This window comes from Lutra lutra, chromosome 5 (assembly GCF_902655055.1).
Source record: "Lutra lutra chromosome 5, mLutLut1.2, whole genome shotgun sequence".
Taxonomy (NCBI): Eukaryota; Metazoa; Chordata; class Mammalia; order Carnivora; family Mustelidae; genus Lutra; species Lutra lutra.
In genome coordinates, this window is record NC_062282.1 from 145651099 (window position 1) to 145674759 (window position 23661).

The 23661-nt window shown below is 37.5% G+C and overlaps 2 long non-coding RNA genes across 2 annotated transcripts in view; one reads left to right on the forward strand and one right to left on the reverse strand.

Moving 5' to 3' along the window:
• The window catches only part of LOC125100579 (uncharacterized), a 38639-nt gene extending 32899 nt beyond the window's left edge, over positions 1–5740 (forward strand). The window contains exon 4 of the long non-coding RNA XR_007127602.1: positions 5587–5740. This is a non-coding gene — a long non-coding RNA (uncharacterized LOC125100579). The remainder of the gene's footprint in view (positions 1–5586) is intronic.
• The window catches only part of LOC125100577 (uncharacterized), a 118163-nt gene that overhangs the window by 90258 nt on the left and 4244 nt on the right, over positions 1–23661 (reverse strand). The window lies entirely within an intron of this gene.

Sequence of the window (23661 nt, forward strand, 5' to 3'; positions counted from 1 at the left end):
AACTATTCTTCAATTACAAATAAAAAAGGATTAAATAGATGTAGAAAGCCATTTAAGATGTGGAAAAATATATATATATATATTTTATATGTGTATATACCTATATATGTATTATACACACACACACGAGATACAAATACAAAACCTATGTAGAATGCAAATACACATGTTTATGCTTAATGGTTTCTGTATTTCATTTCAAACTTTTTTAACATCTAAGTATATACAGAAACAGCTAGATTCGAGATTTTACTCCTTTGTATTTTGTTGACAAAAGTTACTTAAATTACTTAAATTTTTACTTCATATGTAGATTAAGGACTAAAAATATATATTTTACTATATTATTTGGTTTTTAGAATTAACATTTAAGTATAATACTTAGAAAAATGCGTAAATTTCAAGTGTATAACTCAAAGATTTTAACACTTATTATATTAGTTGCCATACAGTACACTATTCATTTTTGATGTAGTATTCCATGATTCATTGTTTGCATATAACACCCAATGCTCCATGCAATATATGCTCTCCTTAATAACCATCACCAGGCCAACTCACCCCCTCCACTCTACTCCCCTCTGAAAACCTCAGTTTGTTTCCCATAGTCCATAGTCTCTCATGGTTCATCTCCCCTTCTGATTCTGCCTGCCTCATTTTCCCTTCCTTCTCCTAATGCCCTCCATGCTATTCCTTATGTTTCACAAGTAAGGGAAACCATATGATAATTGGCTTTCTCTCTTTGACGTATTTCACTTAGCATAATCTCCTCCAGTTCCATCTCTGCTGATGCAAAAGTTGGGTATTCATCCTTTCTGATGGGTGAATAATATTCCATTATATATATGGACCACATCTTCTTTATCCATTTGTCCGTTGAAGGGCATCTTTGTTCTTTCCACAGTTTGGCAACTGTGGCCATTGCTGCTATGAACATTGGGGTACAGATGGCCCTTCTTTTCACTACATCTGCATCTTTGGGGTAAATATCCAGTAGTGCAACTGCTGGGTCATAGGATACCAAAGTTCTTAACAAGATCCTAGCTAATAGGGTCCAACAGTACATTAAAAGGATTAGCCATCATGACCAGGTGGGATTTATCCCTGGGGTCCAAGGGTGGTTCAACTTTAGCAAAGCAATTAGTGTGATATAACACATTAATAAAAAGAAAGAGAAGAACCATATGGCCCTCTCAATTGATGCAGAAAAAGCATTTGACAAAATATAGCATCCTTTCCTGATTAAAACTCTTAGAACGTAGAGATAGAGGGAATATTCCTCAATTTCATAAAAACCATCCATGAGGGCGCCTGGGTGGCTCAGTGGGTTGGGCCGCTGCCTTCGGCTCAGGTCATGATCCCAGGGTCCTGGGATCGAGGCCCGCATCGGGCTCTCTGCTCAGCAGGGAGCCTGCTTCCCTCTCTCTCTCTCTCTGCCTGCCTCTCAGTCTACTTGTGATATCTCTCTGTCAAATGGATAAATAAAATCTTTAAAAAAAAAAAAAAACCATCCATGAAAAACTCATAGCAAATATCATTCTTGATAGGGAAAAGCTGAGAGCACTTTCCTTAAGATCAGGAAAACAGCAAGGATGCCCACTTTAGCCACTGTTGTTCAACATAGCACTAGAAGTCCTAGCAACAGCAATCAGACAACAAAAAGGTATTCAAAATGGCAACAAAGAAGTCAAATTCTCTCTCTTCACTGATGACATACTTTATGTGGAAAACCCAAAAGACTCCCCCTCTAAATTACTAGAACTCATACAGCAGTTCAGTAATGTGGCAGGATACATCAATGCACAGAAATCAGTGCTTTCCTATACACTAACAATGTAACTGCAGAAAAAGAAATTGGGAATCAATTCCATTTATAATAGCACAAAACCCATAAGATACCTTGGAATAAACCTAACAAAAGAAGTGAAGAATCTATACTCTAGAAATTACAGAACACTTATGAAAGACACTGAAGACACCAAAAATGGAAAAACATTCCATGCTCATGGACCGGAAGAATAAACATTGTTAAAATGTCTATGCTACCCAGAGAAATCTGTACTTTCAACACCATTCCAATCAAAATACCAATGACATCTTAATCAAAATACCAATGACATCTTTCAAAGTGCTGGAACAAACCGAAAATTTCTATGGAACAAGACCCTGAATTCCCCAGGGAATGTTGAAAAAGTAAAACAAAGCTGAGGATATCCCATTGCCTGACTTTAAGCTATATTACAAAGCTGTGATCACCAAGACAGCATGGAATTGGCACAAAAACAGACACACAGATCGATAGAACAGAACAGAGAGCCCAGATATGGACTTTCAACTCTATGGTCAACCAATCTTCGACTAAGCAGGAAAAATATTCAATGGAAAAAAAGTATTTTCAATAAATCGTGCTGGAAAAATTGGACAGCTATCTACAGAAGAATGAAACTCGACCATTCTCTTACATCATACACAAAGATAAACTCTAAATGGATGAAAGGCCTCAATGTGAGACAGGAATCCGTCAAAATGCTAGTGGAGAACATAGGCAGTAACCTCTTTACATTGGCTGCAGCAACTTCTTTAAAAACATGTCTCCAAAGGCAGGGGAAACAAAAGGGAAAATGAACTTTTGGGACTTCATCAAGATAAAAAACTTCTGCACAGCAAAGGAAACAGTCAACAAAACAAAGAGGCAACCTATGGAATGGGAGACGATATCTGCAAATGACACCATAGATAAAGGGCTAATATCCAAGATCTGTAAAGAACTTCCCAAACTCAACACCCAAAAAACAAATAATCAAGTCAAAAAATGGGCAAGAGACATGAGCAGACCCTTTTACAAGGAAGACATACAAATGGCTAGCAGACACATGAAAAAATGTTCATCATCATTAGCCATCAGGGAAACTCAAATCAAAACCACATTGAGATACCCCCTTACACCAGTTAGAATGGCAAAAATTGAGACGGCAAGAAATAACAAATGTCAGAGAAGCTGTGGAGAAAGGGGAACCCTCCTACACTGTTGGTAGGAATTCAAGGTGGTCCAGCCACTTTGGAAGATGGTGTGGAGGTTCCTCAAAAAGTAAAAAATATAACACTAACTTTTTGAAGTGTTCCTAATAAAGAGAACATTACCAGCACCCCCCAAGCCTCATCCTAGTCACCTGCCCAATTCCACACAGGTATGCTATAACCAAGGATGACAACTATCCTGACATTTAGCACTGTGGTTGTTTCTTTTTGATTTTGAAATCCACATAAACCAAATTATGTTCTTTTATGACTGGTTCTATTTTTTAACCTTATAACTATGAGAATTATTCAGGCTGTTTTTTTTAAAGCAATTATTTGCTCATTCACTTGGCTTTTTTTGTATTCAGTGTGAATGCATATATCACAAATTATTAATTCAGTATTCAGGTGAAAGATTTTGGGTGTCTCCAGTTTGGGGAAATTACTAATGCTGTTCTTTTTTTAAAATATCTTATTTATTTATTTGACAGACAAAGATCACAAGTAGGCAGAGAGGCAGGCAGAGAGAGAGGAGGAAGCAGGCTCCCCACTGAGCAGGGAGCCTGATGTGGGGCTTGATCCCAGGACCTTGGGATCATGACCTGAGCTGAAGGCAGAGGATTTAACACACCGAGCCACCCAGGCGCCCTACTAATGCTGTTCTAAAGATTATTTTACATGCCTTTTGACAGACATATACATACAGTTTTATTGGGTATATTTAATGAGTGAAATTTCTATGTAATAAGATATCTGTATGTTGAGATACATATTTGACATTTCTTATAAATATGTAGCATATGCACATTTTTCTGAGTGTGACAAGCCACTTTAGAAGGGAAAAGGACATGGGATTTTACATAGTGTCTTGCTCACATAATTTGAAAACAGTGGCTCCATGGTGAATTTCCCTACAAATGACAGAGCTTCTGCCACTAGCTAACTGCTACTTTCCTTAGAATGTAATTGACTTTTCTGAGCAACTATATAGCAAATTCAGTATATATTTTCCTGTGTGAAAGATTAACAAATGTTCCTGACATATGATGCCGTGCTTAGTAAACAAAGGTCATTAAAATGTGTTCTTCAGCAAAAAAGATATACAGACGGAAAATAAACACATGAAATGTTGTACAACACCCTATATCCTGAAGGAATTTCAAATTAAAACAACAGTAAGATACTATTATGCATATAGTAGAGCAGTTAAAATTCAAAACACCAATAATACCAAATGCTAACAAGGATGCAGAGCAAGAGGAATTCTTATTCATTGCTGGTAGAAATGCAAAATGGTACAGACATTTTGGAAAACAGTTTGGCAGTGTTTCTTACTGTCTAACCTAAATATGCTCTTACCATACAACCCATCAATCATACTCCTTGATGTTCACTCAAATGAGGTTGAAAACTGGTATCTTTACAAAAACCTGCACATAAATGTTCAAAACAGTTTTTTTTTTTTAATAAATACCAAAACTTGGAAGCAATCAGGTGTCCTTCAAAAGGTAAATGGTAAACTATTGCGTATTCAGACAGTGGGATAGCATATAGAAATAAAAATAAGTGAGCTATCAAGCCACAAAAAGACCTGGAGAAACTTAAAAGCATGCTGCTAAGCCAAAGAAGCCAATCTGAAAAGGGTGCATACCATATGATTCCAACAATATGGCATACTGAAGAAATTCAGCTAAGAGTTCAGGAATTCAGTGGAAGGGAGGGAGGGACAATGAGTAGGTAGAGAACAGGGAGTTTAAGAGCAAAAGTATTCTGTATGGTATGATAATGATGGACATATTATACATTTGTTAAAATCTATAGAACTTCACAACACAAAGATGAACCCTAATGTAAACTATGGATTTAATAATATGGGGTCAAGAAAGTTGTGTATAAAAATTCTCTGGATTTTCAAATCCATTTTTTCTATAAATCTCAAATAGCTATAAATAATAATGTATTTTTTTAATTTTATTTTTTAAATTTGTTAGTGTTCCAGAATTCATTGTTTATGTACCATACCTGGTGCTCCATGCAATACGTGCCCTCCATAACACCCACCACCTAGCTCACCCAGCCTCCACCCCTCGCCCCTCCAAAACCCTCAGATTGTTTTTCAGAGTCCAAAGTCTCTCATGGTTCATCTCCCCCTCTAATTTCCCCCAACTCCCTTCTATTAATTAATTAAAAATAGGTATTGATGAATGTCTCAACACATTTTCCTCAACTGCTTGTCCTGTCCATTCAGGTAGAATATCAGAGTATTACAGCCTGAGTCATGAGGTGACCCTCTTAATTTTTGTGTACAGAATTCTATTTATCAGCTACTCTAGTCCACTTTTAATTGAATGAAGTTTTGAGTTATTTCAAATATAAGATAAAAATAGTAAATCTCTTTGGCAAGTATGATTAGTGATTTCGTAGACCAAATTCTTATGATGCTTGAGTAAATAATGATTATCATAAGAGTTTACTCTTCTTAAAAGTCCATTTAAATGGAAAATGAATCATAATAAAATGTCAAGCCTCAAGGAATATAATAAACTGTTACCTTCTCTATACTTTCAGATGTTTTCTCATGTTTCACTGCTTCCCACCTAAAACATCTATGGAAATGTTCCTTATTTTTTTAGAGAAAGCCTATCTAAAAACTGAACTCCAAACTCTACCAGAAGATCAGAAATATACATCCGGTTGAGAATTTTCCACCCAGTATGTAATTTTTTTGCCCATAAGTATATATTTGAATAAAAAATAGAATTAAAATTAGATTATGAAGATTTTCTTTCTCCTTCTGTGCCTTCTGTATTTCAAGTGCCTTCTGTAGTATGTATTTTTTTGCTTACATTCTGAAAAAAAACTTGAGAATGTCTATACCACCCAATTTATCTATACGTCAAGAAAACAAGTGGCCTCTTTTAACCATGTAATTTCAGAAAATGAGTACTCAGCAGTAATAACCAAAGAGACATGGATTCATGAAAATATGAATGGTGAGAGAGATGGAACAGAAAAATTTTTTATGGCATTTTGCTATGAGGAACTTAGAAATGGGGCTATTGAAGGGTAATGTGAGGTCTAAAGAAGACTGTTTTAAGATGGTATAATTTAAAACATGTAAAGTATGCTCCTGGAAATAATACAGAAGGCATGGAAAAATGCTTCATGAGAGGAAGGGGATAATTTCTGGATGGATATCTGAGTGAATGAAGGGCATGAAATCCAGTGTATGAGTAGCAGAATTGGCCTTGAGGTGTGAGTATAGACAGTTCATTTTGAGTAGCAGGAAGGGAGATGGAACACACAGTTGCATTTACAGGAACATGAGTAAAGGAAGTAGTGGGAACCTATGGATGTCCTTTCCTCAGTATACCTTTTTCTCTTCAAAATAGTCAATGTGGTCAGCAAATGAGTATTGATATCAGAGGACTAGAATCTGGAAATTTGCAGAGAGGGTTTAGGCAGCTTGCCGTAAGTAGGCAAGTATAGAGGGAAAATATGGGAACACGTGAATTCTGTTGTGTATATTACCAGATTTATACAGCCCAATCATGGCATTAAATACTTTAAATTCTGAAATAGTACTATTGCATCATTAATATTGAGGCTAAATATACAAATGGACAATAGCAAGCCCACAAATGACAACAGATTTCTGATGTACAGCTTCTGCAGCAGTTGGCCCAAGAAGGCCAAAAAAAAAAAAAAAAAAAAAAAAGCCCTCTATAGATCGGTCACAGCTTGGTCAGTGAATCAAGCTTCCCTATATTTTACTCCTCATTCCAGCTCAGGACCAAGAAGAAAAAGCCAAAGATACTCCCCAAACCAATCACAAAAAATGCCACACTCTAGTTACCTTGCTACCAGATTCCCCATGCCAATAACCCTTCCATTGGAGCATCTCAGGAGACTTCCATCTTTTTTACTATAAAAGTCTTCTTCCAACACTGCCTGCCTTGGAGTTTCTGCCAAATGCAAGTGCTAGTGGCTGACTCCCTTCCTCTAACAGGCTCTGAATAAATAACCTCTGTTTGTTCTCATTTGGGTGGTCTTCTTTTATTTCTGCAGTAACTTTGAAGCCATATTGTGTAAACATGGCATTTCAAAGAAACCATAAGTAATCAATTTGTCATTTCAATAGAAAAGAGTCAAACTGCTTAGTATCCTACTAGTAACAAAACCAGCAAGCTTGTTAATGGGTTATTTACATTTTTCCATTAATTGTCGAAGAGGACACAGTGTAGAGACATAAGGGTGGACTGGGGAAGAGGCATACATAGGTTCAAATCTTTGTTTTTATATTTGCTGAATGATTTTGGTCAGATTACACAATCTCTAAATGTTACAGATGTCTTATCAGTAAATGGGGTAGTAACTGCTATCTCAGAGGAATTGTTAAGATGAATACATAAAGTAAATATAATTCATGGAACATAATGGGTACATCAGTAATGCTACCTTCCTCCTACGGACCACCTCCCTCCCTCTTTCTCTAATCCGGTATATTGACAATTGTGTTTAAGTATCAATAGCCTAAAAGTAACACACACTGAAAAAAAAAAATTGTTCTCTGTTCCCAGTAATCTGAAAACCTTTAATTGCCACCAGAACAAATCTGATAACTAAGGAAAAAAGTACAGCGTGTCTCTACGAAGCCACAGTTATTTTCCTGGCAAAGGTTTCTATGTTAGAAAAAGTTTAAACACGTGCTTTTTAAAAGAGCTAAATTTCTGTCTTCAGTCACCCTGTCCCGGGCAGTTTCTTGTCTTATTTAACTTAGAGCCACAATATATGCACAGGGTCTAGCACACGGTTGACATCCAGTGTGTTCTTCTTGGAAAACTGTATAGAGGAATAAAGATTCATTCTTTTCCCAACTCCATCAAGAAAGTCATGGGGTGCCTGGGTGGCTCAGTGGGTTAAGCCTCTGCCTTCGGCTCAGGTCATGATCTCAGAGTCCTGGGATCGAGCCCGGCATCGGGCTCTCTGCTCAGCAGGGAGCCTGCTTCCTCCTCTCTCTCTGCCTGCCTCTCTGCCTGCTTGTGATCTCTCTCTGTCAAATAAACAAATAAAATCTTAAAAAAAAAAAAAAGTCAGAGCCAGTTCTTTTTTTTTTTTTTTAATTTTTTATAAACATATATTTTTATCCCCAGGGGCACAGGTCTGTGAATCACCAGGTTTACACACTTCACAGCACTCACCATAGCACATACCCTCCCCAGTGTCCATAACCCCACCCCCCTCCCAACCCCCCTCCCCCCATCAACCCTCAGTTTGTTTTGTGAGATTAAGAGTCACTTATGGTTTGTCTCCCTCCCAATTCCATCTTGTTTCATTTACTCTTCTCCTACCCCCTTAACCCCCCATGTTGCATCTCCTCTCCCTCATATCAGGGAGATCATATGATAGTTGTCTTTCTCCGATTGACTTATTTCGCTAAGCATGATACCCTCTAGTATATACACAATGGAATACTATGCAGCCATCAAAAGAAATGAAATCTTGCCATTTGCGACGACGTGGATGGAACTAGAAGGTATCATGCTTAGCGAGATAAGTCAATCAGAGCCAGTTCTTAAACCTCCCTTATACTTTGAGCAAGAGTTCTATATAATTCAGTGAAACAAAGGAGATGCCAGTATGTCTAATTCTAGGAATTGAATAACTGAATAGTGGCTTTGATAAGCAACAGATTATTAAGAAAAAAGTTTATGTTAGCTTCATTTATGTCTTTAATTGTTAGACTATAAAAGTCTTTCTAGGACTTTTTAGATCTGGCTTTTGCATTTCAGTTAGCTCTGTATATGCCGGAGCTATGTTTTCGGCATCTAAAATGTGCATTTCAGGACTCTCAGGGAGGATGGCAGAGTGGGAGGACCCTGAGCTCTCCTCCTCCCACAGGCACACTAGAGCAACGACTACATGAAATGCAATTTGCTCGGAAAATGACAAGACTAGCAGAGCAGGACTTCCACAGCTAAAGACATAAAAAAGAGGCCACCTCAAGAATGGTAGCAGCAGCAGAAAAGCAGTCAAGGACAAAACCCCGGCACTGTGCCCCTCGAGTAGGACAGAGATCAGAGAGCATAAGCATGGAGGAGCAAGGCGATCAGGCCCCACATCGAGCAATGCAGCCTGTACTAGAACATGATCCCTCATAATGTCCGGCTTTGAAAAGTAAGAGCTTGCCCCTAGGAACTTTAAAAATCAGTGTGGCTGAACTCCAGGAGAACCAGAAGGTTAAAGAAAAATGAGTCTCCCCTCTTAAAGGACCAGCCTCCTATATCATTCAGTCTAAGACACAGCATAGAAGCAGCAGTTTGAAAAGAACCTGATGTATGCAAGGAAGAAATTTATTGACTAATTTTACAAGGTATACTAGAGAGACAGGAATCTGCTGTTGTTTCCTCTGGACATGGAGGTGCTGGTGGGTACCGTTTCTTTTGTATGCCTTTCTTCTGCCAGGCTGACTGGATGCTTGCAGGAGCCAGTTATGAAGCTGTCTATATGTCCTGCTAGCACTGCTTGCTCTGCCCGGGCATTCTCCATTGGATCTACCCCATCCAACATGCTCACCTTAGCAAGTGCCCCTCCAAAGTGGCTCCCACCTTGCCACACCTCGCAGGCAGCCTCAGTAAGGACCATCATCCCACAGAGTGATTACCACCCCACCACACCCAGCTGGCAGCATCATTTGGGACTGGTATCCGTCCAGAGTGATTCCTGCCCTGAGGAGGGTGGGGGGACCAGTCCCACCCACTGGTGCACCCAAAGCAGTCACAAGTATGCCCTGCAACCATCTGGGCTGGGGGCCAGCCTCGCCAACCAGTGTACCCACAGCAGACACAGGCCAGCCACAGTAACAAGGCACTGGCAGTCCACGAAAGGGACATGCCTAGGGTACCTGGTTCTGGTGACAAGGGGATATTGTGCTAGATGGCACCAAAGGATGCCTTCTACATAGGTTACTACTTTTAAGACCAAGTGATATAGCTGACCTACCTAATACATAGAAACAAACACAGAAAGGCAAGATGTAGAGCCAGAGAAATAATGCTATAAATGAAAAAAATAAATAAGACAAAATCTCAGAAAAAGAGCTAAGCAATACAGAGAAAAGCACCTGATAAAAAGTGCAAAGCAGTAGTCATATGTATGCTCAATAAGCTTGGATAAAAGTGGATGAACACACTGAGAATTGCAGGAAAAATAGGAGATATAAAAAAGAATGAGTCATAGTTGAGGAGTATAAGATCTGAATGAAAAATATACTAGAGGAAATCAACACCAGAATACAGGATGCAGAATACCAGAACCCAATCTGAAAAAAATGAGTGGAAAGCACCCAAGCTGAGTAACAAAAGGGAAAAAAAATTAAAAAATGAGAATAGGGGGTGCCTGGGTGGCTCAGTGGGTTAAAGCCTCTGCCTTCGGCTCAGGTCATGATCCCAGGTCCTGGGATCGAGCCCTACATCAGTCTCTCTGCTCAGTGGGGAGCCTGCTTCCTCCTCTCTCTCTGCCTGCCTCTCTGCCTACTTGTGATCTCTGTCAAATAAATAAATAAAATCTTAAAAAAAATGAGAATAGGTTAAGGGGCTTCTGGGATAACACTAAGAATACAGATTCATATTATAGGGATCCCAGGAGGAGAAGAGAGACAAGAGGGGGCAGAACACATGAGGAAGGAAAGAGACACCCAGGTTCAGGACACACACCAAGCCCCAAACAATATGAGTTCAAGGAGAATCACAGCAAGACCTACAATAATGAAAATGGCAAAAGTTAATCTTAAAAGCAGCAAAAAAAAAAGCAAACAGTTGCACATAAGGGAAATCCCAAAAGGTTAACAACTGATTTTTTTCAGCAGAAAATTTATAGGCCAGAAAGGCATGATAAAATCAAAGTGATAAAAAGGGGGGAAAAAAAAAAAAACAAGAAAACTTACATCCAGGGATAACCTGCAAGGTTATCATTAAGAATTGAAGGGGAAATGAAGTGTTTCCCAGACAAACAAAAATTAAAGGAATTCATCACCACTAAACAAGTCTTACAAGAAATGATATAAGGACATTTTTTTTTTAAAGAGAGTGAGAGAGTATATGAACAGAGGGGGCAAGGGCAAAGGGAGGAAGAAAATCTTTTTTTTTTTTTTTAAGATTTATTTCAGAGAGAGAGCAAGCATATGCTTGAGGGTGGGGAGGAGCAGAGAGAGAGAGAATATCAAGCAGACTTCCCACCCAGCATGGAACCTAATGGAGAGCTTGATCTCACAACCCTGAGATCATGACCTAAGTTGAAATCAAGAGTGTGATGTTTAACAGACTGAGCCACCCTGGCATCCTGGTAAAAGTACTTCTTAAAGTGGAGAACAAAAGGCCATAATGAGAAGGAATAAAATTATAAAAGTAAAAAATTTCACTGATTAAACAACATACAGTATAGGTGGTAAATCAATTACTTATAAAGCTAGTATGAATGATAAAAGAGCAGTAAAATCAATATATCTACAAAAATTTGTCAAAGAATACACAAAATTAAAAAATACACATATATGACATACACTAGATACATTGCTTTTAGAATGTGATCAAACTTAAGCAACCATCAACTTAGTGCAGACAGCTATATACAGAGGATGTTATAGTACCTCATGGTATTCACAAACCAGAACCCTACAAAAGATGCACAAAAAATAAATAGAAAGAAACCTGAGAATAACACTAAAGAAAGTCATCAAATCACAAGAGATCAAAAGAGGTAGAAAGGAACACAGAATTACAAAAGTAACCAGAAAATAGCAATCAGTATCTGTATCTATCAATAATTGCCTCAAACTTAAATAGACTAATACTTCCAATGTATTTGCTGCTTACCAAAGAGAGACTCAGACCTAAAGACACATATGGGCTGAAAGTGAAATACTGGAAAAAGATAATTCACGTAAATACTTGTGAAAAGAAAAGTTTCAATAGTAATACTTATATCAGACAAAGTAAACTTTAAAACAAAGACTGAAACAAAAGACAAAGAAGGGTATTGCATAATGATATAATCAATCCAGCAGTAAGATATAGCAACTATAAATATCTATGCACCCAACATAGGAGCACCTAAATACATAAGACAAATATTAACAGACATAAAGGGAGAAACTGACAGTAACACAGTAATTTGTAGGGGACTTTAACACCTCACTAATATCAGTGGGTGGTTCATCCAGACAGAAAATCAAGGAAAAAGTGGCTTTGAATGATGCACTAGATTGGATGGATATAACAGATACATACAGAATCTCCAAGGAGCAGAATTCATAATCTTCTTAAGTACATGTGGATTATTTTCCAAGATACATGTTGTGTCACAAAACAAGTATCAAAAAATTTAAGGGCACTGAAATAATAACATGCATTTTCCAACCACAATGGTTATGAAACTAGAAATCAATTACAATAAGAAACATGGAAAAAAAAAAAAAACCCAAACCGTAATCTAAGGTTAATAACATGCTACTGAACAACCAATGGGTTGATGAAGAAATCAAAGAAGAAGTCAAAAAACACCTCGAGGCCAATGCAAATGGCAGCACAACAGTTCAAAATCTCAGTTTATAGCAAAAGCAGTTCTAAGAGGAAAGTATCTAGTATCTAGTGATAGAGGTCCATTTCAAGAAACAAGAAAAATTTCAGCTAAGCTAATTCAACCTTATACATAAAGACCTAGAAAAAAGACAAAAAAGCCCAAATTTAGTAGAAAGAAGGATATAATAAACATTAGAGCAGCAATAAATGACATACGGCATAAAAAGACAATAGAAAACATAAATAAAACTAAAAGTTTGATAAACCTTTAGCTAGATTCATCAAGGAAAGAAAGAAGACTCAAATACAAATGAAAGAAACGTTAAAGCCAACACCACAGAAAGAGGATTTGAAGACACTGCTATGAAAAACATCACAGGTCTAAATTGGACCGGATAAATTCCAAGAAACCTATAATCTCCCAAAACTGAATGATGAAGAATTAGAAAATCTGAACAAAGCAATTACTAATAAATATATCATGAGTAAGAAAAAACTGCCAACAGAAAGAGACCAGATGGCTTCACAGGTGAATTCCACTAAACATCTAAAGAAGAGTTAATACTTACCCTTCTCAAGCTATTCTGAAAAACAGAAGGGGAATGAACGCTTCCAAATTAATTCGGTAGAACCAGCATTATCTTGATACCAAACCCAGATAATGATGCTAGGAAATACACACACACACACACACACACACACACACACACACTCACACACTCCTATATACCTGACTAACTTAGATGCTAAAATCTTCAATGAAGTATTAACACGCAGAATTTAAAAATGAATTAAACGGATTGTACACCATGACTCAGTGGGATTTTTTTTTTAAGGAATGCAAGGATGATTCAATTATTGTAATTTAATCAGGATGGTACACTGCATTATCAAAATGAAATATAAAAATCATATGACCATGCCAATACATAAAGAAAGTACATGACAAAATAAAACACCCATTCTTGATAAAAATTCTCAACAAAGTAGAAATAGAAGAAACCTACCTCAACATAACAAAGGTCATATACGACAAAACCACAGCTAACTTCATACTTAATGGGAAAAAGCTAAAATCTTTTAAGATCAGAGACAATGCGAAGAGGTCCACTTATTTTTTTTTTTAAAGATTATTTATTATTTATTTATTTATTTATTTATTTAGATTATTTATTTATTTGACAGAGATCACAAGCAGGCAGAGAGGCAGGCAGAGAGAGAAGGGGGAAGCAGGCTCCCCGCCGAGCAGAGAGCCAGACGTGGGGCTTATCCCAGGACCCCGAGACCATGACCTGAGCCGAAGGCAGAGGCCCTAACCCACTGAGCCACCCAGGTGCCCCAAGAGGTCCACTTTTAACCCCCCCTTTTTTTCCAACATGGTTTAGAAGTCCTAACCAGGCCAGTCAGACAAAAAATAAAAATATAAAAATAACAGTCATCCAAACTGATAAGGAATGTCCAACTGTCACTATTTGGAGATGAAATGATACTGTATATGGAAAACCCAAAAGACTGGGGGGAAAACCTAGATGTAATAAATAGGTTCAGTAAAGTTGGAGAACACAATATTTAGAAATCTGTTGTGTTTTCTTGTACTAGTAATGAAATAGCAAAAAGAGAAATTAAGAAAACAATGCCATTTATAGTCGCATCAAAAAGAATAAAATACCTAGGAATAAATTTAACCAAGGAGGTGAAATACCTGTACTCTCAAAACTATAAGGCATCGATGAAAGATACTGAAGACAACAGAAACAAATGGAAAAATATTCCATGTGCATGGATTACAAGCACTAATATTGTTAAAATATCCATAGTACCCACTGTAATCTGCAGATTTAATACAGTGCCCATCAAAATACCAAGAATACTTTCCACAAAACTAAAACAAACATCCTAAGATGTGTATGGAAGCTCAAAAGACCCTGAATAGCCAAAGCAAACTGGGTAAATAACAAAGCTGGAGGCATCACAACCCCTGAATTTCAAGATACACTAGACGTCTACTTGGAACCAGTATGGCACTGGCACTAAAGCAGATACATAGATCATTGGAGAATAGAGAGTCCACTTACCATTTTTATGGTAAATGAATCTATGACAAAGGAGGCAAGAATACATAATGGAGAAAAGACCATTCAATAAAATGGTGCTGGCACCACTGGAAAGCTATGTGCAAAAGGAGGGAACTGAACCACTTTCTAGACCACACAGAAAAATAAACTCAAAATGGATTGAAGACCCAAATGTGAGACCTGAAACCATAAGACCCTTAAAAGAAAGCATGAGCAATGAACTTTTAGACATGGGCCTTAGCATTTTTTTTTTTTTTCCTGCCTAGGTCTCCCCAGACAGGGGAAACAAAAGCAAAAATAAATAGTTGGGACTATATCAAACTAAAAATCTTTTATATAGTGAAGAAAACCATCACATCAACAAAATGAAAAGTCAACCAACTAAATGGGAGAAGAGATTTGTGAATGATATATCTGCTAAGATATTAATTTGCAAAACATAAAATGCACTGCTACAACTCAACAACAATAACAAAAAACCAATCTGATTAAAAATGGTAGAGGACATGAATAGACATTCTACATATTTATATCTATATCTATATCTAACAGCTATGTCTTTCCAAAGACATACTGGAGGCCAAAAGGCACACAAAAAGATACTCAATATCACTAATCATTAGGGAAATACAAATCAGAACCACAACGAGATGTCACCTTATACTAATCAGAATGACTAGTATCAAAGTGACAAGAAATAACAAGTGCTGGAGAGAATGTGGGGAAGTGAACCTTTGTGCACAGTTATTTATTGAGAATGTAAACTGGTGCAGCCGCTGTGGAAAACAGTATAGAGATTCCTCAAAAGGTTAAAAGTAGAAATACCATATGATCTAATTCTATGTCTGAATATTTACTTGAATCACAATACTAATTTTAAAAGATATATATACCCCTACGATTATTGCAGAATTTTTTACAGTAGCAAAGATATGGAAACAACCTAAGTATGCGCAGATAGATGAATGGGTAAAGAATATGTGGTGTATGGGATGGACTATTAACTCAACCACAAAAAGAAGAAAATCTTGCTGTTCAGGACAGCATGGATGAACCTCAAAGGTTTCATGCCAAGTAAAATAAGTCAAAGAAAGACAAATGCCATATGATTTCACTTAAATGTGGGATCTAAAAAAAAACAAAACAAACTGAGAGAAAACAGGAGACTCATGATTATAGAAAACAAACTGGTAGTTGCCAGGGGGGAGGGTATGGGGCACAGGTGCAATAGGCAAAGGGGATTAAAAGGTCCAAACTTCCAGTTATGAAATAAATAAGTCAGGGGGATAAAAAGTACAACATAGGGAACATAACAAAAATATTGTACTAACTTTTCATGATGACAGATGGTAACTACATTTATTGTGGTGAGTATTTTATAATGTATGCAATTGTCAGTGTACTATATTGTACAACTAAAACTAATACAGTATTTTACACTGGTATTTCAGATAAAAATAAACTTTCCCTAAATCTTTCATTCAACATATCCAATTATAGCTAGATTCATAAGAAGAAAAAATTCAATTGTCATTTGTGTCAATATATAAACAGAGTTCTTATTCATTATATATACCTTTCTAAATTTTAGTTAAAAATACTCCTGGTATAGTCAGAATGCTAAAATTAACAAGTCAGGAAATGACAGATGCTGGCGAGGATGCAGAGAAAGGGGAACCCTCCTACATTGTTGTTGGGAATGCAAGCTGGTGCAGCCACTCTGGAAAACAGCATGGAGGTTCCTTAAAAAGTTGAAAATAGAGTTTCCCTATGACCCAGCAATCACACTACTGGGTATTTACCCCAAAGATACAAATGTAGTGATCTGAAGGGGCACATGCCCTGAATGTTTATAGCAGCAATGTCCACAATAGCCAAACTATAGAAAGAACCTAGATGTCCATCAACAGATGAATGCATAAAGAAGTTGTGGTATGGAATGGAATGTTATGGAATGGAATACTACGCAGCCTCAAAAGAAATGAAATCTTGCCATTTGCGACGACGTGGATGGAACTAGAGGGTATTATGCTCAGCGAAATAAGTCAATCAGAGAAAGACAATTATCCTATGATCTCCTTATTATGAGATTTGAAGTTGAAAGGCAATGTGGGGAGCTTGGGGGGTAGGAAAGGAATAAATGAAACAAGATGGGATCGGGAGGGAGACAAACCATAAGAGACTCTTAATCTCACAAAACAAACTGAGGGTTGCTGGGGGGAAGGGATGTAGGGAGAGAATGGCTGGGTTATGGACATTGGGGAAGGGTATGTGCTATGGTGAGTGCTGTAAAGTGTATAAGCTTGGCGATTCACAGACCTGTACCCCTGGGGCTAATAATACATTATATGTTAATAAAAAAATAAAAAAAAATACTCCTGAAGGTATATATTGTTCCAGTTACAGAATTGGTACTTAAAAAAAATACTACTGTGATATAGATTATATAGTGTCATTTCTCTTTCCTTGAGAATGTTAGAAGCTTTTATTGACAGTCAAACTTTTTTGACTCAATCCTTGAGAATGTTCCTTGAGAAGCTTTTATTGACAGTCAAACTTCTTAAATGGGGATAAAGTGATTCACTCCACTTTCTTATGCAGAATGTAATTGTGTTTTTTGCAAAATAATTTTATATGAATAATATGAATTCAGATGAATTCTGGTCATTAATTTAAAAAATGCTCTTTAAATTAAAACTGAAATCAGATGTGTATTTGTTTTTAATATCTATCCTTATCACTCTAATATCCAGAATTAATTCTTGGTTTATGGGAAGAATGCAGAAGTAAATTTTCATGAAAACTGACAATTAATTGAAGCTACAAATGATGACTGTACAAAGGTATAGTATCTCATGTAATCTAGACTATTGAAAAAAGAAGGCAGATTTTTAAGTTTTTCTACATTTTAAAGGAATTACTATAGTTATCTAGTTAGTAAGTGAAGCTTATCTCTCAGAAAAGTTGTAAGTAGAGATGGCCTGGAAAAAACGGGTAAAAATAAAAAAAAAATACACATTTCAGTAGGAAGTGTTCATTTACGTCAGATGAAAGGGCCAATGTAAGCATTATTTTAAGTGCGGAACATGGCAGGTAATGCCTTGACTAGTCTTTGTGACTTTCCAAAATGAAATATTAGGGAGTACACCTATAAACTTGATTTGGTAGTTACTGTATGCTTGGCTTGAGTGTCTAACACCACTCCTTGATATTTCATTAGAAAGCTAAAGAAAAAAATATATCTTAAACACATGAAAAACAGCACTAATATTATGTATGATTTAATAGTCAACATTGTGGAAAGCTACAAGTAAACAGTGGAAATTATCCCTGTCTTCAAGGAGTCTGCCATGCAACATCAAACAGCCATAAAAAAAACCTCTAAGTATGCTATAATTATTACTTATTCTATATTTACATACTTTGGTAGTGAAAGAACATGGTTAAGGCTTAGGTGAATCAGAATTAGTTGTATTCCATCTTATAAAGACTTTTAGGAGATGAGTTTCTAAAAAGGGAGTTGAAAGTGGCCATTTCTATCTCTTCTTCTTGAGGGGGTTGTCTGGGGATAGGGGCCACTTTTATTTCCAGCCTTTTAATATAGGAGTGGCTTATTATGATCTCACTACTTGGATGGCTAGAAATTAAGTTCTTCTTTAATTCAAAGAGAAATACTTAAACAGAGCTCTGAAGATCAATGGCATCTTCCAAAGGAAGGTGTGTTTGGGAAACTGGCAGCTCGAATGAATGTACAAAGAACTTCATTGTTATTTAGTTTGGTGATCCTAATGCGGCAGGCACCTGGTAAACTCCACATGGGATAAAATACAACAATGACCTCAACTCCTGATGGACTAAATGTAAATACAAATACTTTGTACAGTCATCGTTTGTAGCTTTTCCTTATTAACAAACCAACCCCAGAAAAGCCTTTTCCATAGATCTTAAAGATAACTGATGTAAACTTAGTGAATGTTGGAAAATTTAATAATTTGAGTTAATGTTACCTGTGTCTTAAACAGAAAAAAAAAGTGTCTGAAACTTGCATTACTGAAAAAGTTGGAAAAGTTATGGACACAGCATAAAATGTAGTAATATCTTTATATAAAGAACCTTAGAGCACTTTTCCCCCAATTCCTCCCTCCTGGGAAAGCTGGACACTGTTGAGTAATGGATAAGCAATAATAGTAGGATTTAATGAGCCACTCTGAAGAGATGTGATCTAAGCTCCACTGCAAACTTCCATCTTATTAAAGCAACCAGACTGCACATTTATCAAAAGTCTGGTTCTTTGGAATCAAGGCCCAGTGCAATAAAGGTGCTACAGCTTCCTCGCCATACCCTTTATTTATACCCTCCTTAGAACAAATTTTCTGATTCAATAACCATTACCAGGTATTCACTGATACCTTACTTAAAAAAATAATACAGTGTCATTTCTTTCTCAGTGAAGCACTGATGAAATATTCAGAAGTTAAGGGTAAGTAATAATAGGCTCATTTGGCTAGAAATAAGCTCATTATTGTTTGCTACCCTTGCCTTCTAACTGAAGATCAGGGTCCAGCTGTGATTTTTTTTTTTTTTTTGCCTCATGCATTTATGGGGTACTCCTGTGCTGTAAAGTAAGAATTTACTGAATACAATCCGAGGGGAGCAGAATATGCCACTCTAATATTGATTGTTGAGAATTAAAGTTATTTAAGAAAGAGCAGGTACAAGGATGTTCTGACCTCCTTTGTCTCCCTGAAAGCAGGAACTGAGTTTCCCACAGGATGGCACCTTGTTTATATGGGGAAGGAAGAAGACAACCTTCTCACGAGAGAGGAAATTCATGACCAAGAAAGCTGTATAAACACATCTTGTTACTTCTTCACTAATTTACTACACCAAGTTCAAACCCTTTCTTTTGTCAATTCTTCACAAATTTACTCTTTATCTAAAAAGTATCAAAGCTGCCTGCTCTGGACACTTCTTTGAGCCTCACATCTTTGGGGCTTCAGTTAATTATAGGCCAAAGAACCAAGAAAACAAGAAGGGAAAAGTCTTCTGCTACAATTCATTAACATTTGGAAATTTAGTTCTTTTTCCAATTAACTTGAATCACTCCATACACACACACACACACACACACATACGCCTTGTCAAATGTCTTTAAAAATAGATACATACACACACACACACGTGTGTGTGTGTGTGTGTTTTTTTTTTTAAAGATTTTATTTATTTATTTGACAGAGAAATCACAAGTAAGCAGAGAGGCAGGCAGAGAGAGAGGAGGAAGCAGGCTCCCTGCCGAGCAGAAAGCCCGATGTGGGGCTCGAACCCAGGACCTGGGATCATGACCTGAGCCGAAGGCAGCGGCTTAACCCACTGAGCCACCCAGGCGCCCCTGTGTGTGTGTTTTTTAAAGACATTTGGCAAGGTGTGTGTGTGTGTGTGAGGTTGAACACTATACAGTGAAGGAGGTGAATGAAGATAAAGTCTAAAAATTACAGTGTGATTCCCAGGCTATATTAGGAAAATAAAGGCCCACTGATGTACTTGTAGGGTGGTATTGGAGTTGAGTAGGCTTTTAACACAAATGGCTGGTGTCCCTAAGAGAAGATACAAGAAGATAAGAGACACAGAGAGATGGGAATCTTAGAACACATATGAAGAGATGCAGAGGGAGAATGCCATGTGTCCTTGGAAACAGACTGGAGTGATGCATCAACAAGCCAAGGAATGCCAGCAACACCGGAAACTAAGAGAAAGGTATAGAACAGATTATATCTTACAGCCTTCAGAGAAAGAAAGGCCTTTGCCTCAAACTTTAAGCTTCTAGAACTATGAGAGAATAATCTGTTTTCTATAGTCACCCCATTTGTGGTACTTTCTTATGGCAGCCCTAAGAAACCAACATACTCCCCCCCCCCACAAATGCTATTGAAAGGCAGGTCAAATTCCCAGCTAGTATGAAGAAGCCTGCTTAATTCACTTTGGTAGCACTTAGGAAAATCAGAGGCAGTGGCCTTTATATATAATTGTTAGCATCTCTGGCAGACACAGATACTGAGTGGACCTAAAATTTTTTTGAAAGACTTTATTCATGTATTTGAGAGACAGAGAGATAGAGAGAGAAAGAGAGGAGAGGAGCCGAAGGAGAGGGATAAGCAGTCTGCACTGAGCACGGAGCCCAATGCGAGGCTGGGTCCCATGACCCTGAGACCTGAAATCATGACCTGAGCCAGAATCAAGAGGCAGATGCTTAACTGACTGAGCCACCCACGCACCCCTGAATGGACCTAAAATTTTAAAACTGGGACATTTGGACTTAGGAATGGGTAAGTACCTCACTGAGCCAACCAAAGCTGTTGAGGGAAGTTGAGTTGCATCAATACTGGCTATTATGTAGATGGGACACCACCAGCAGCCCAGGTCTCAAGACTATCATGTGGGCTCATTACAGAATCCAGCTCTTTGCAGTACGCTGAATTGTCAAGTAAATTCTTTGTACTGATCAAGTAAGTAACAATTGAATGGAGCAGTAAAATTGATCACCTCCATTTATCATCTTAAATATCTATCCGTGGACCTTCATTTTCCTGACACAGCCTGTGAATCACTCTGTTATTTTCAAATAAGGTCACAGTCTAAGGTACTGGATTAGGACGTCAACATATTGTTCTGGGAGAACACAATTCAAGAGTGTTTAAGTTTGCCTTTGAGCTTCCCAGAAACCAAAACAAACAGGGTTCTGTGATTACATACGTAATCATCACATTCAGATAAGGGAAAGCCCATTGGTTCCTTAGACTAAGGCAAACATTGATAGTGTCCCAGAGAGATTTCTCATATGAGGCTTTCTAGAGATCATTCTGAATTACTTAATTCATAGAGCTTACTAGCTACAATGATACACAGGTTGTGACAGACTGGCCTTGTAGCAATGGCATCATCAGTCATGCTCATTGCTGCTGTATAGTTACCTTTTCCGGAAACTCAAGTCATTGTTATAAAGATCACATTAAAAATCAAAATGTTTCCCATCATGTTTCTGATGTTCTGTTTCCCTACCTGTTTCTGTTCCCTACCTGATGCACATTATTTTCCAGGAGCCCATGCTCTCAACATGAGGCCCATGTCCAGCCCCCGGGCCTTCTCCTTTATCCTTCATCTATTCTTCTGTGTCTAGAAGCCCAGTTGCGTCAGTGTGTCATTCCAAAACCTCTTAAATACTTCATGACAATTTTTTTTTCATATCATGAAAAATCAAGAATGAAAATTGTATTGTACCCATACTCTGACAAAAATAAATTTTAGGAAGCAGCTACTCCATTGCAATTAGGTAGAACTTCTGTGGATATTGCAAAAGTTGAGACAATAACCTTTGACTCTCTCACACCCAAGTCGATTTTTGAGTGGAGCCAGTTGGTACACTAATTCAAACTGCTCCCAAGTACATTTACCTATGCAGTTGTAAACTGGAGATGATAAATATTAAAGAATTTTGAGATCTGTATGTGGATGTGTAATGTGTGATGACTCTAGCAAGGTCTTTCAAGATTTCAGAAGTGACAGTGTCAATGTGGAGCTTTACTTGACCCTATACTACCAGAAAAAAAATCAGTAATTAAGAAAATCTCCACCATTTTTCTTTCTCCGAACATCCCCCATATATATGTCATTTGTATACTGAGAAAATGCTAAATGCAAAGTATCATGTTGCCCATGTGTATTTCAACACCCATTTTTACATTTCCTCATGACCCTCTCCTTTTATAAAACTCAGTTATTCTCGGGGCTCCTGGGTGGCTCAGTGGGTTAAAGCCTCTGCCTTCGGCTCAGGCCATGATCCCAGGGTCCTGAGATTGAGTCCCAAATCAGGCTCGCTGCTCAGCAGGGAACCTGCTTTCCACACCCCCCACCACTGCCTGCCTCTCTGCCTGCTTGTGATCTCTATCTGTCAAATAAATAAAATCTTAAAAAAATAAACCTCAATTGTTACCCCTTTGAGATGTTTCTCATTAATGAACAGTCTCCATAATGCTGAATAAATACTAATAAATACTAAACCAAATAAGACCATCTCCTTAATGATCTTGTGCATTATGTCTGGGCTACAACTATCATTTTTTTTTAAATTTTGATTTTTCAAAACAAATACCAAGTTTGGACCACAATTTTTAATTATGACATTAATTAAGCAGTTTTTAATTAATCAATCCTTTAGAAATATTAGCTCATAAAAACGTTAAAAAAATACCTGCTATTTTTCTTTTTAAAAATCACTGGCTGAGTTATAGCAATAGACATATCTTTAGTCAGAAAATACACAGAAAAGAGATTAGCTCTTTCAATTTTTTTTTACATTTGCTTTTATAAGAAATACATGTTGGCTGGTGGTTAAATTTTATTTATTATGTATTTAACCAACCAGTGTGAAAGTCCATTAAATTTTACAAGAATGGGGGCGCCTGGGTGGCTCAGTGGGTTAAGCCGCTGCCTTCGGCTCGGGTCATGATCTCAGGGTCCTGGGATCGAGTCCCACATCGGGCTCTCTGCTCGGCGGGAAGCCTGCTTCCCTCTCTCTCTCTCTCTCTCTCTGCCTTCCTCTCCGTCTACTTGTGATCTCTCTCTGTCAAATAAATAAACCTTTAAAAAAAAAAATTTTACAAGAATGTGTTCAGTTTTTAAGATGAAACTCTTGACCTGGGGAGTTCTTTTTTTTTTTTTTTTTTAAGATTTTATTTATTTATTGGACAGAGAGAGATCACAAGTAGACGGAGAGGAAGGCAGAGAGAGAGAGAGAGGGAAGCAGGCTTCTCGCTGAGCAGAGAGCCCGACGTGGGACTCGATCCCAGGACCCTGAGATCATGACCTGAGCCGAAGGCAGTGGCTTAACCCACTGAGCCACCCAGGCGCCCCGAGAGTTCTTTTAACCCACAGGATAGTTCATTACCTAATCCTCTATCTGTGCATAAATATTTTTACTTGACTATAATGTGGGT